Source organism: Macrobrachium nipponense, chromosome 7 (genome assembly GCF_015104395.2).
Source record: "Macrobrachium nipponense isolate FS-2020 chromosome 7, ASM1510439v2, whole genome shotgun sequence".
Taxonomy (NCBI): domain Eukaryota; kingdom Metazoa; phylum Arthropoda; class Malacostraca; order Decapoda; family Palaemonidae; genus Macrobrachium; species Macrobrachium nipponense.
The window spans coordinates 48,999,633-49,012,132 of record NC_061109.1 but is presented as its reverse complement, the minus strand read 5'-3'; the positions used below and the strand labels follow the sequence as shown (position 1 = coordinate 49,012,132).

General features: G+C 37.2%; 1 protein-coding gene across 4 annotated transcripts in view; it reads right to left on the bottom strand.

Moving 5' to 3' along the window:
• The window catches only part of LOC135217312 (uncharacterized), a 214,545-nt gene extending 203,302 nt beyond the window's left edge, over positions 1-11,243 (bottom strand). For all 4 annotated transcript variants that reach the window (XM_064253094.1, XM_064253092.1, XM_064253096.1 and 1 more), the window contains exon 1: positions 10,580-11,243. The gene's annotated coding sequence lies outside the window, so the exon portion shown is untranslated. The remainder of the gene's footprint in view (positions 1-10,579) is intronic.
• Between the last annotated feature and the right edge of the window lie 1,257 nt (positions 11,244-12,500).

Here is a 12,500-nt window from a genome sequence, read left to right as displayed (position 1 = left end):
GCAGAAAGTAATGCCGCCAGTAACTTTGAAAATAACGTAAGGAAATAGAAATAACGGTCTAAGAAAATTGGGTCACAGGAGAGCAAGTGATACTGAACAAATAACAAAAACAATTTACTGAAGCAGTGATATTGGAATACGTTTACTAACACATTTAGAACTTTACGTTTTGTCAACAAAACGCATACACACGAATGGCAGCTATTTCCAATATGAAGTCATGGTCAAGGACACGAACTCACTGAACCTTGGGCTTTTTTTTCAAGGATTTCACCTCTTGAATTTCAAAAGTTATAGCCAAAGTTAAGGTAAAAATTATGGCCAAAGTTACGTTCAAAAGTTTTGGCCAATTTTAAGTTCAGTAATTATGGCCAAAGTTAAGTTCAAAAGCTATGGCCACAGTATATATGTTCAGTATTAATGACCAAGGCTTAAGTTACTTGAAATCTACAGAATTTCGAACTAATGTCCCTAGAATAATAACAGTTGACGAAGTAGCTCTAGGACGCATGCAGAGGAGTGTGCTCCTAGAAACAGCACTCATAGTGAGAAAAGTGACGGACTCCTTTAAGGAACCAGGATACAGTCCGGAACTCCACATCATAAAAACCACCCAGTCGAATAGGTTGACTGTGATAGACCAAAATAATAATAATTAATAATAATAATAATAATAATAATAATAATAATAAAAAGCAAAATGAACGGACAAACAAATAACTTCCCCTTCACACCTATGCATGCTGGTCTGTCTCCTACACTAAGTTAGACTTGAAATACCTTGGGCTGAGTAAGAGTTGTTATGTCAAAGTAAGCGTGACGGACACACTGACGTACGAATAGACAGTCAGATGGAAGGGGGGGAACTATAGTTCCCCGACTTCGTCAGTGGGGAACTGATAATGAGCCTAATAAGATGGTGTGGATAGTAACGATTTTAATCTCCATTCATGCTAAGACGATTGTGAGTTACATACAATAGGTAATAAATTAGTATGAGGCACACAAGTTGGTTTACTGGCAATGCAAACTCATGCATAAAGTCTTTTACCTTTTCTTATTTTATTTGAACAGTATTTTAAACAACAAGACGGGGAGAGCACATTCCATTTTCTAATTACAATCCTGGACTTTATATGTGAGCACCTGGTGTCACCATAATACTATTTCGCGAATCCTCCTTTGTGAGTGATTCAGTCGAATAATTCAATACATGGCAAAAATCGATTTAGTTATGACCATCAGTCAATCAGCTCCACACACGACAAAATTCGAGTCGATCCTTGCTGTGAATCACAGCAATCAATACGTAACAAAAATCGACAATCAATACTTTTATCCAAAATGCAATCAATTTAATACTTCACACGGCAAAACAAATATCATTTTTAGTGTTATTAATACTTAGTGTACCCAGACCACTAAGTTACGATTATGAAAAGACTAGAACGCGAACCCAGTTCCCACATGGAATGGATTTCACGAAGGATGTGAGAAAAACCATGCGATTCAATCAGCCTTATATTAAGAGAATGCGTAAGTAATCCCAGCTGAAAATTCGGTAGAAGTACCTCGTTAACTCACTCCATGAGTAATTGGGCTAGCACCCTCCCTCCCTACTAGGGCATTACCAGTAAGAGAAGGCGTATTCTAAGTGGAAAGAAGTATACGGGATATTTAGAGGCAAAAGTTTGAACGTGAGATTAGCCGTTACTTACTTCCGCTCTCTGGAGCCGCCTACTGATGTTGAATATATATTCATTTATTTATTGAAGTAACAATACAACAGCAGCGAGAGGAGTCTACTCTTTTCAAAGCAAAACAACATGCAGCCGATTGTTACAGGCGGCAATGTGGAGTTTCAAGCAAAATCTTTTATTTTATAAACTTCTGAACACCTAACAATACTGAACTTAACATGACAATATTTTTCTAAGAGCTTTTTACAAATTAACTCAGTCGAGAAAAGACGATGTAATCATTTCATAAACCTCTAAATATAATCTGGTTAAAGAAAGGCGACTCTAAACTTTATTTAAGAACAGAATATCACACGACTCATACCCAGTAGAAAGAACGAACACTGGTGATAACTTGACCCACAATCTCCTCCCAGATTATCTTGAGAATGGTTTCACGCCAGAGGGGTGAGTCTACCTTATCACGACCCTCCCGTTTTGATAGTATGCACTGATGAAGCAATAAGCACTCTTGTCTGGCGCTTTTTGCCTCATCTTTATCTCCGCCCTAGCTGTCTCCCACAACAGTCAACTAACAACTAGTTAATGATTCACTGGATTTTAGGGAATGCGCCCGTTCGTCTCTCCTCGTCTGGTTCGAGTAACGAACATGGCCGTCCAGTTGTAAGCTACCTAAAGAGAGAGAGAGAGAGAGAGAGAGAGAGAGAGAGAGAGAGAGAGAGAGAGAGAGCATGAACGATTTACTTGGGAATTCCTTACATTCTCTTCAGACGTTTTCATTGCTTTGTTTCCGCCAACACATCAAGCCAGGATCATTTTCGAAATCTCTCTCTCTCTCTCTCTCTCTCTCTCTCCCCAAATCAACGTCTAGACCGGTTGGAGCTGCTGACCAGTAAATATAATATGCGTTCTTTTAAACTTAGTAAGAAATACAACGTGCTGATCCTACAACTACATAAAAGAAAAAAACTGAATCGGAGGAAAGAGGATCCTGCAGAAATTCGTCACTCCTCAAAGGAAATCTTGCTTAATATAACATTTGGAGCGTTAGTCAAATAATCTACTTCTCCACATCCAACCGTATCAAAAAGAAATTATTTAGTCTAAGCGGTGGTATTTAGAAGGCAAAATCATTTTTTCTTTCGTTCACTCCATCATTTCTCACTTACTTTAGCAACAGACTAATGCAGTAGCCATCAATCTGGGGGTGCACCCCCTTGGGGGAGGTCAGCATCTTCCGGGGGGGGTGTGTTTGCGGAGCAAGCCCTAGAGAAAACTTAAAACTATAATTATATTCACCATTCCCTTAATAAAGAGAGGAACTAATATTCAGAAGTTTATGAAAAAATGTAAAAGTATTTCTTTATAACGTTAATTTCCTATAGCGTACTACTTTGGTTGGACTCGTTTGGATCGATGTAGTATCTTTGTGAAGCTGCATTTCCCACGCTCGTTGCTCTCAAGACCAAATACAGAAACAGGCTGAATGTTGAAGGGGACTTACGCTGTGCACTCTCTGGCATTCACCCGTGCACTCAAGATCTTGTAGCTAAGAAGCACTGTCAAGTATATATCTCACTCATGCATTCCCAAAAGTATAAAAATACCCTCTCTTTTTTTCTCTCCTTTAAATCATCTCACTAATTCGTTCCCAAAAGAATAAAAATGCCATATCTCCTCTTTTTTCCTCTCCTTTAAATGATCTCACTCATTCATACCCAAAAGTATAAAAATACCCTTTCTCTTTTTTTTCTCTCCTTTAAATCTGGGAAGGAATTTCACTTATAGATGCAAGGGAGACGTGGAGGGAAGGACCACCAAACCACTGGTCTAAGGTTATCTCATACTATAGTAGATTCACATCAACCGTGCAATTAATGTCTAGGCCCGTCGTAAGGCAATTAATGTCTAGGCCCGTCCCTTACGACGCTCCTGAGTAGCTGTTGATAAGCCAATCGCGGGGCTGAAAACTCCCAGTCTCTCTCGAGAGTTCACATGGGTGGGATCTATGTTCCACCTCTCCTGAGGAATACGTCTCTCAAAAGTATTCCCTCAGGAGAGGTGAAACATACATCCTGCCTATGTGAACTTTTAGAGAGACTGAGAGCTTCCAGCCTTGTGATAGGATTATCAACAGCCAATCAGGAGCGTCGTAAGGGACGGGCCTAGACATCATGTGCACGGTTGATGTGAACCTACTATAGCAATGAAACTACTGTTATAGCTACATCGAGCCTTACTGATCAGACTTCAGATTTCATAACTATCTAATCAATAGCTAATAATAACGTTGCAGAGGTATCTGGGATGACTCCGAAATCAATATAAAAACTGGAAACCGAGATGACTTCGAAGTCAAACATAAAAACAGGAAATTGGAATACAAATAACAATAATAACAGCATTCAAACTATAAAATAAATCTATACACTGACATCATTAATCAACACAGAAGCGTTGATAATCCTATCTAATATCAAATTACTCAAATTATTCTGGAGTAAACACGGGGAACCCCTGAGCTTGTATTCCCTGAATTCTTTAAGCGTCCTCTTACAAAAGCCGGCACTATCTCTTCTTTACGAGTTTCACCCAATTGAAATCAGGGTAATTTATTTTTTTTTTAATGAGAGCCTTTGTTGGCCTCCTCCGCTGACATCCTCAAAATATGTAAATATATATAAATAAATAAAAAAAAGTCCGGGCTGAGAAGTGAAGGATTTTTTTCGTTATAAAAAAAATGTAACACGCTCTCGTGAAAAAAAAATAAAAGTTCTATAAAAGCATTACTATGTGAAACAATCATCCCTTCAACGAAATTACTGCGATTAATAGTTACTTTCAAAAGTCAAGTTAGTCCCAAATGAAAGGACCAGCAACATTTACCCATTTACCGAAAACATTTCCTTTTGTTCGGCCGTATAATTACATGGCGTGGCAAAAGTGATTATCTTTTGTCTTTGTAATCAGAATAACTGCTGCAAAACTTCAATTTCCCAATAGGTCCCTGTTTAATATCAATGAAAACTAGTTTTACCTTTAAATGTATCTTTCAGAGAGAGAGAGAGAGAGAGAGAGAGAGAGAGAGAGAGAGAAGAGAGAGAGAGAGACCCTGTTCCCCTTTCCTAAACATAATCGTCGGCCCTCCTTTTGACTGCAATGGAATGGTGCCTTTGCCATTCCAGCCGCTTCTTACAACACGGCATTCCAGCACGCGGTGCAAATTACCACCTTGGAAATTGGAGAGAGAGAGAGAGAGAGAGAGAGAGAGAGAGAGAGAGAGAGATGTAACACGAGCGAAAACAAACGAAATCAGCATGAGACAAACTGGGATCCACTTGCCACAGAGCTAAGGACAAGTTCCCAGAGGGGACGAGAAGTTTTGGGAATAGAATCAAATCGAACAGAAATTGAAGGCGGTATGGGATGGGGGAGGGGGGGAGCACAAGGCACGAGCATTGGGTTATTACCCAAGCCTTGGAATGGGATGCGAGGAAGACATTGCTCCAATAATCACGTTAAGCTTGTTTTGTCTTGCATTCTTTTCTTGTCTTTCTTTTGTACTTGTTGGGCACTGCAGGTCATTTGCATTCATATCCACGGACGGAGAAATAGTTTTGTATTCCTTCTCTTAAACAACGTGAGACTAAAAATTATAACAACTGCGGAAATTACGAAAAAAAAATCTTATTATGACTGACAGTAAATCCGCACTAATGATTTGCCTTCGGTGAACACAGACTCGGGGAGAATTCACACCAAGCCTGGGATTGCTGTCGTGGACAATATGAATGTGAGGGGAAACGACCTGGCAGACGTTATACATCAAAAGAGGGGATAACACTATTTCCATTGGTTAAAAATAACAGAAAAATGTACCTGTATCAGAAATAATGAGTACATATGGAGAAAAAGGATCAAAACTAAGACTAGTGATGGGTCATTCATCAGTAGCTACGGGGACTGCCTTTGGTTCAACGTTTTCATGAGGGGAACGCGATAATCATTCAATTATGTGAGTAATTTCGAAATGGCAAATGCTGAACATATCTTTAATAACCAAGCTGAGTATATTTAACTAAAATCCCAACATAATAGAAGAAAAATTCTTGTTCTCAGAATCAAACACCGCTGCTAACTGAAGATTTCATGTGTTATCAACCGAGTCCTTCTGTCCATTAATTAATACCAGAACCAGCATTCTCTTATAAGACTTATAAAATAGCAGCCGTTTACATGAGCTAATCCGAACTTTTTACTTTCCAAAGTTCAATATTTTATCAGTTGTACCTTCATCCCGTGAATACAATTCTTAAAACTTTTGTAAGTTTTCGTTTGATGCAGTTTAACACTAATCCGACAAATGGTATATAGAATAGAAGCCGAAGTGGCATCACAATTTTCACCATTCATCCCCCGTAATGATACTTTGCACATTTATTACTCTTTTAGTCGTTAGTAAAATCACTCTTTACACTACTTTCAGATCATCATTATGATCTGAAAACATCAGGTGCATTGTAAAATGAAAAAAAAATTAAATGTCAACCATTTGCGATAATGGTGACACGCCTAGAAAAAAAAAATCGTCCGTGTGACAGACCGCAAGAGATATCATATCATCGAAATCTCTACGAATATCACCTAAAGGGGGACAATGGGAAAACAATGTAAATATCAGACGAGGAATGGAAATATATGGAAAAAACGAAGGGCAAAATATCAGTGACCCGTATAAAAGGGATTGGGTGAAACCGACCGTTTAAATACCTACCTACGATTTTAAATGTAACTTTCATCAGTTCCAAGTTCTAAGTAGAATATACGCTTAACAAAATGCTGATAATTACATGTATCTGATAATATTTGAAGAGATTTGTTCCAGTTTGCGTTAAAATATCTGGAAGAAAGAATTCTGTATGAAATAGTATCCGAAACCCATTTCGCAACGCTCACTTCGGCGGCCCTGCTAGGGGCACATTTTCCCATATTCTCTCCTCGATAGCTTCATTAAGGTTACATCATATATCAGATGGAGAAATCTGGGTTAGTAAATAAACTTTCATTCGGATCACCAAGTAATTATTTGAAATACAACGATGCTATTCGGACATATCACATTCGACCAATCATCATCAAGCTGCCGACTACTTCGAAGTGCATTTTCGCCAGGTTAAAAATAATAAAACAGCATAGGGGACTGCTAAAGGTGGTTTCACACGGTCGGTCAGACATGCTGGCCAACACGTTAGACAACATGGTATTTGTGAGGGAGTCTGGCCGTTGGCAGGGGATAAATACGGCTCTGGATAAGCGTATTGCACTAACTGTTGGACCGTTCACCGTCCGATCGGGTCTGACTTTTGTGGGCGGGACTTCATTCATGTCCATGGATGATCGTTTGAACACGCATCAGTCTCAAATAATAATCAAACCGTCATAAAGTATTCAAACCTCTGGAAGACAACATCTCCTAAAGCTGCTGCTTCGGTGACCGACTGGTCATATTGTTTTCAGAATGAGTAACAAGTCCGTCTTTAAGGATAAGGATAGGGAAACCATGATAGATTCCATGCCAATATAGGAAGCATACAGCTATATGGAAGGTGAAATCTGAAGTCTTGCAGATATCTGCCCTTTGCTAAGAAAAAAAAAAACGCAGTGTTACGCTCAGCCCTTCATGAGGCAAATGGACTTTCTAATATGGAGTCTTTATAAGTAATGAATGGAGTAGCCACATTCAAAAGTTCTAAATATGTAGATTCGTCCATGCGCATATAATTTCACCAATATTCTAGGTATAATTTCAGCTCCATTAAGTTTGCACGAGAATTTTGGAACTTCCTCAGCAACCAGTCCTTTGTCCACTTTGATCGCTTCCTATCCTTCAGAGCAACCACTATTCTAATTACCGCCAGCTCCTCTTTGCTAGGGGACAAGTAGCTCCTTCGCTTCCTGGTACCGATTGAAATTGGCTGTATGTTTGGTTTCATTGTTGGTTTGATGAGCGTGGTGGCCAACTGAAACCCCTTAATGTTACGTGCTTTTTGGTTGTTTTATGCGCTTAAATATAATACATCATTATGTTCTGATGGCGCTTCACATACCACTTTCACTCTAATTCGTCAACGATACACGGGAATGCCTCGTCATAAGTACCGATTAATAACAAAGGTCATTCAAAAACATGACCCAGGCAATAAAGCAACTTCTTACACAAAAACATTTTTAACTAAAACTTGGATTCTCCTGGTGGACTGAATAGAGACCTCCAAAAAGTATACCAGAATGGCGATAAATTTTCAAATATCACCATGAACTTTTCACCAGAAAAGCATGAAATTACGAAGCAACCTTGCCCAACAGCGAATTATAGTCTCAGTACACCCAGTCTTTTAGTCTTTTTACTATCACCTTACTTCTTAATGAAAATTCAAGTTTTTGTTGCACCCAATAATCTTAGTTCATATGAAATCACAGAATAAACACAATTTTCGAAAAAAAAAAAGGTCAAAAATCATACTTTTCATAATAAAGAAAACATAAAGCAGCAAAATTTCGCGGTTCTTACTATCTAAATTGTTTCATACAAGAACTAAGCCTACAAAATCTGCCAACAAAAAGAAGGCGTACTGTACAAACGATTCGATTGTTCTGCTCTATTTTTCTTTTTTTTTAACTTCCAAACTTTTTTATTCAAACAAATCAAAAAACCTTAATTTCGAACATGCATTCAGTCAGATATCTTTCACTATTTTCAGGCAAATTATTGAGAGATATTTAACATCAATGAAAATACAAACAGCCAAATGTTAACCATTCAGACTCTATACTGAGATTAGTAAAAATCGATCGTATTTCAGAGAATAAAAAAATAAATAAATAAAAATCAAAAACACTCTCAGCCTCCCAAAATGAAGTATCATTTATTATTCATTTTGGCCAGAATCATTTTCATTCCAATACGAAAATGAAAAGGCTGATAATCCCGGCTCTCGAGGCAGGGTCAGCGTTCCAAAACGCTCCAGCAAAACAGTTGTCTTTTTACATTGGGCATGGAAGCTTAAGACGACATAACCAGTCTGAGAAAACACCATCAGCCCCAAATTATGCATTTTTTAATGGGGTTGATTGTACCCATACCAAGAACAATTACATTTTTTTTTTCTTTTTACTATTCCTAAGTACTAAATCAAACCGATAAACTCATTCACGTTCTATTTCCAGTGAAACCATTGAGTCGATTCAGCCATACCCTATATATCTTTCCACTATCAGACAAAGAACTTAGCTGCTGTATGTAGAGTTGCGCCCTTTAAAGCTGAAGAGGACCGCCTTTATATATATATATATATATATATATATATATATATATATATATATATATATATATATATATAATATATATATATATATATACACACACACACACACACACACATATATATATATATATATATTATATTATATATATATAATATATATATATATATATATTATATAAACAAAATGGCCTACTTCGGGTAATGTTGGTCCTCTCAATTTAACAGCAAAAGGCACTACTTGTATAAAACTGTCATAGAAAAAAAAAACATTCCTTTCTCAAAGCATTTAAAATCACTAAAATAAATAATTGAACAGCTTTCTTAACAGGGGTATCATTCATCCGAAAGTCTTGCTCAAACTAAGGGAACTGTTAAATACAAGTCATTTGTAAACCACGTGATGATATTCTCATTGCAGACACGACTGTCAAGGGATGCAAAGAATTAATTCTGCCTCGTCAACATGGTGGGGCAATGCAGAATGATAGAGACATGCATTCCGTTTTTATTCCCTCTGTCATGGTCACAGGGGAAGCGGCCACGACGATTTACGATGCAAATAAATACAAAACTCATTTGCCCCACCGTCTCGGCAGTGCGCACCGGAAACCCTGTGTTGTGGTTTAATGAAGATAGCTAAGACATGTAATTGCTTCGCAGTGCACGAGGAATCGATTAAATTATACTGCAACAACTTTATACCAAGAGTATTATCAGCAAACAAACAAAAATCATAAGACTTCCATTTTCCAGAGACTCGTTTATCTCGAAAGTATACGCAATGAAAGCTAAATAGTAAATATTGCTTCACACATACGTATTATCTACGTATGTATGAATACATGCGTGTATTATATAAATATATCGAGAGAGAGAGAGAGAGAGAGAGAGAGAGAGAGAGAGAGAGAGAGAGAGAGACTCGTGCGACATTAACAAATCAACTTAGGAAAACTCATTTATAAAAAAGATAACTCATAATGAACGATCTTAATAAAAATGAAAATATAATACATTTTCTTCCTGCGTTTCAGTGAAAAACTTGAGCGTTAAATTCTAGTTAAACCAATCCAAAAAAAATTAAAGAACAAGACCTAATTTAGTTGTGGAATGACAATAAACGTCAAATTACTGGACATGTTCTATAACCATACAACTAATAAATAATAACTTACTACCATAAGATACCATTTCAACACATAACGATTTAAAAATAACATTAGATCTAGGATAGCTACTTCAATTACTAGCATAAATTTATAAACTAAAGACACACAATCGAAAACACACTAATAATAAACAATAAAATCTATATTAGAGGACTGTAAACTCAACCAAAACCACAAAAAGCATACATGATTTCCATTAAAATTTCCCCCTTTTAAAAGGTAGCCAACTGTGAAACCCAGTCTACTTCCGCACATTCGAATAAAGTTGATAGGTTCTTCGAGAGCACAGCACCCCGGACAGAGAACCTAAAACGTACATCACATTAAACATAATACTAATTTTATTATTTCTTTAAGAAGACATCATAAACGGGGATTTGTAACTTACCTCTTCTTTAAAAGTACGCATGTAAGTCTAGGCCTATTTTACTTCTTGAAAGTCCTTTTCTCTATTGCTTTGTTATGTAGAGCTAATCTTGTCCTAGCCTTCCGTTAATTCTGTTGCTGGGATATACCACGGTGTTCTAGCCCAACCCACTAGTATCGCCTAATTCAATTATTCTTTCTGTTAATCTGTCCTCCTCTTTGTTCATGTGCATTGGCAGGGACATTAGGTAGTTATTTATTCCTTGCACTTCGTTTTGCGATTGATTTTACGATATTCTTTCCTTCTCCCTTTTCCAGAAGGCGATAAGAAGCGTTATAATGTTAACCAACGTACATATACCCAAATCCAATGATATACACTTTTGTTAAAACAAATAGGTGTTTAAATTTGAACTCACTAAATACACGATCACTGTCGATATGATATGAAAATGTAAACCATTTGTCAATTAAATCACTAGATCAACATCCTGATGGGTGGTGGACGATGAATGTGCTCTCTTACTACTGATCCCAGTTTGAGGAAAGAAGTCCATTCTAATATCACATGTTTACACCGGGAAATGAATGGTTGTTTCTGCTGCTGTCAGGGAGGGATGCCAAACGGAGATGATGTGACCGCCTTTCGGAGCCACCGGTCCCGTCGTTGGCGGGACACGTTCTGGTAAGACACGCTTTATGTGAGCTGAGAGACACGCTGCCTGTGAATAGTCCTACATGATATCGTACCGGAAATGCTCTCTCTCTCTCTCTCTTCTCTCTCTCTCTCTCTCTCTCTCTCTCTTGCTGTAAAAATATCCATAGTATTTTTTTTTTCGTTACCTGACAGTCATATCTTCACCACTTGAAGGATCTTACATTTCATAACAGGAAATTCTTATTGCCCCTCTCTAAAACCGTTACTGACGACTAGGTTGCGTTATTTTGAAGTAGGAAACTAAATAGTCAACAGACATCAAGCGCATCATACGCTATGATAAAGTTAAAAAGCCGGATCTAAAGCCGATTTTTGTCATGGAATCAAATGCCGTTTCACAATTTGTTGTCTCTTATTTCACATTTGGTCATCCGATTATGTGAAAGTTTGTGCTATGTTAGTACATTTTGAATTCTACTACTAGTTATAATGGCATGAACACTCCATAACTTTTACAAAGACCATAAAAAATTGTGACGGGATGAAGAAAAAATTAAATCGCCGAAATTGCTGTCATTAGGTAAGAGCTGATATTCAATTCTGGCTCTAATAGGTAGCAATGAAGTTTAGTAAGGAGGGATTATTCTTATTGGTATGGTTATATGATTAAACCCTGTCCGTTTCTCAGTAATTATTTTAGTATACCAGTATAGACTCATATCAGTCCAGTTTTGTTCCATAGTTTTGTAAAGCATTTTTATCGTAATAGATATTTTTGGTAAATATCTTAGCAGAAAAGGTCCTGTTTATATTGATAGTTCATTTACTAAATTTAAGATCCATCAAACAACACTATTGGTTTTACATTTTTTCAAATATTATTGTTGGTCTATGTGGCACTACCGTTGTTAGTTTCTTGTTTTTTTGTAAGACGTTTTTGTTATTCTATTCAGAGGAGAATAACACATACTTCCCCAGCAGTGTTTCTTACCCTTGGAACATACACAATTCATATGAAGTCGGGAACGATAGTGCCTACCTCTTAGACATTCTTTCAGTGGGAACAAATCTGCTAAGTCACTCTGATACATTATTGCTTACAGAAACAAATGTGGGCAGCAAGGTATAAGATTGATCAGAACTGGATCAACCTTATATCTCGCTGCCATTATTCATTTCTGTAACAATGATATATCAAAGTGTTTTTAGTAGATTCTGTATTCTTGCTTCTTCCTCTGTGTTCTTTAGTCTCCTATGTATGCCTTAGCAATATATACATATATAT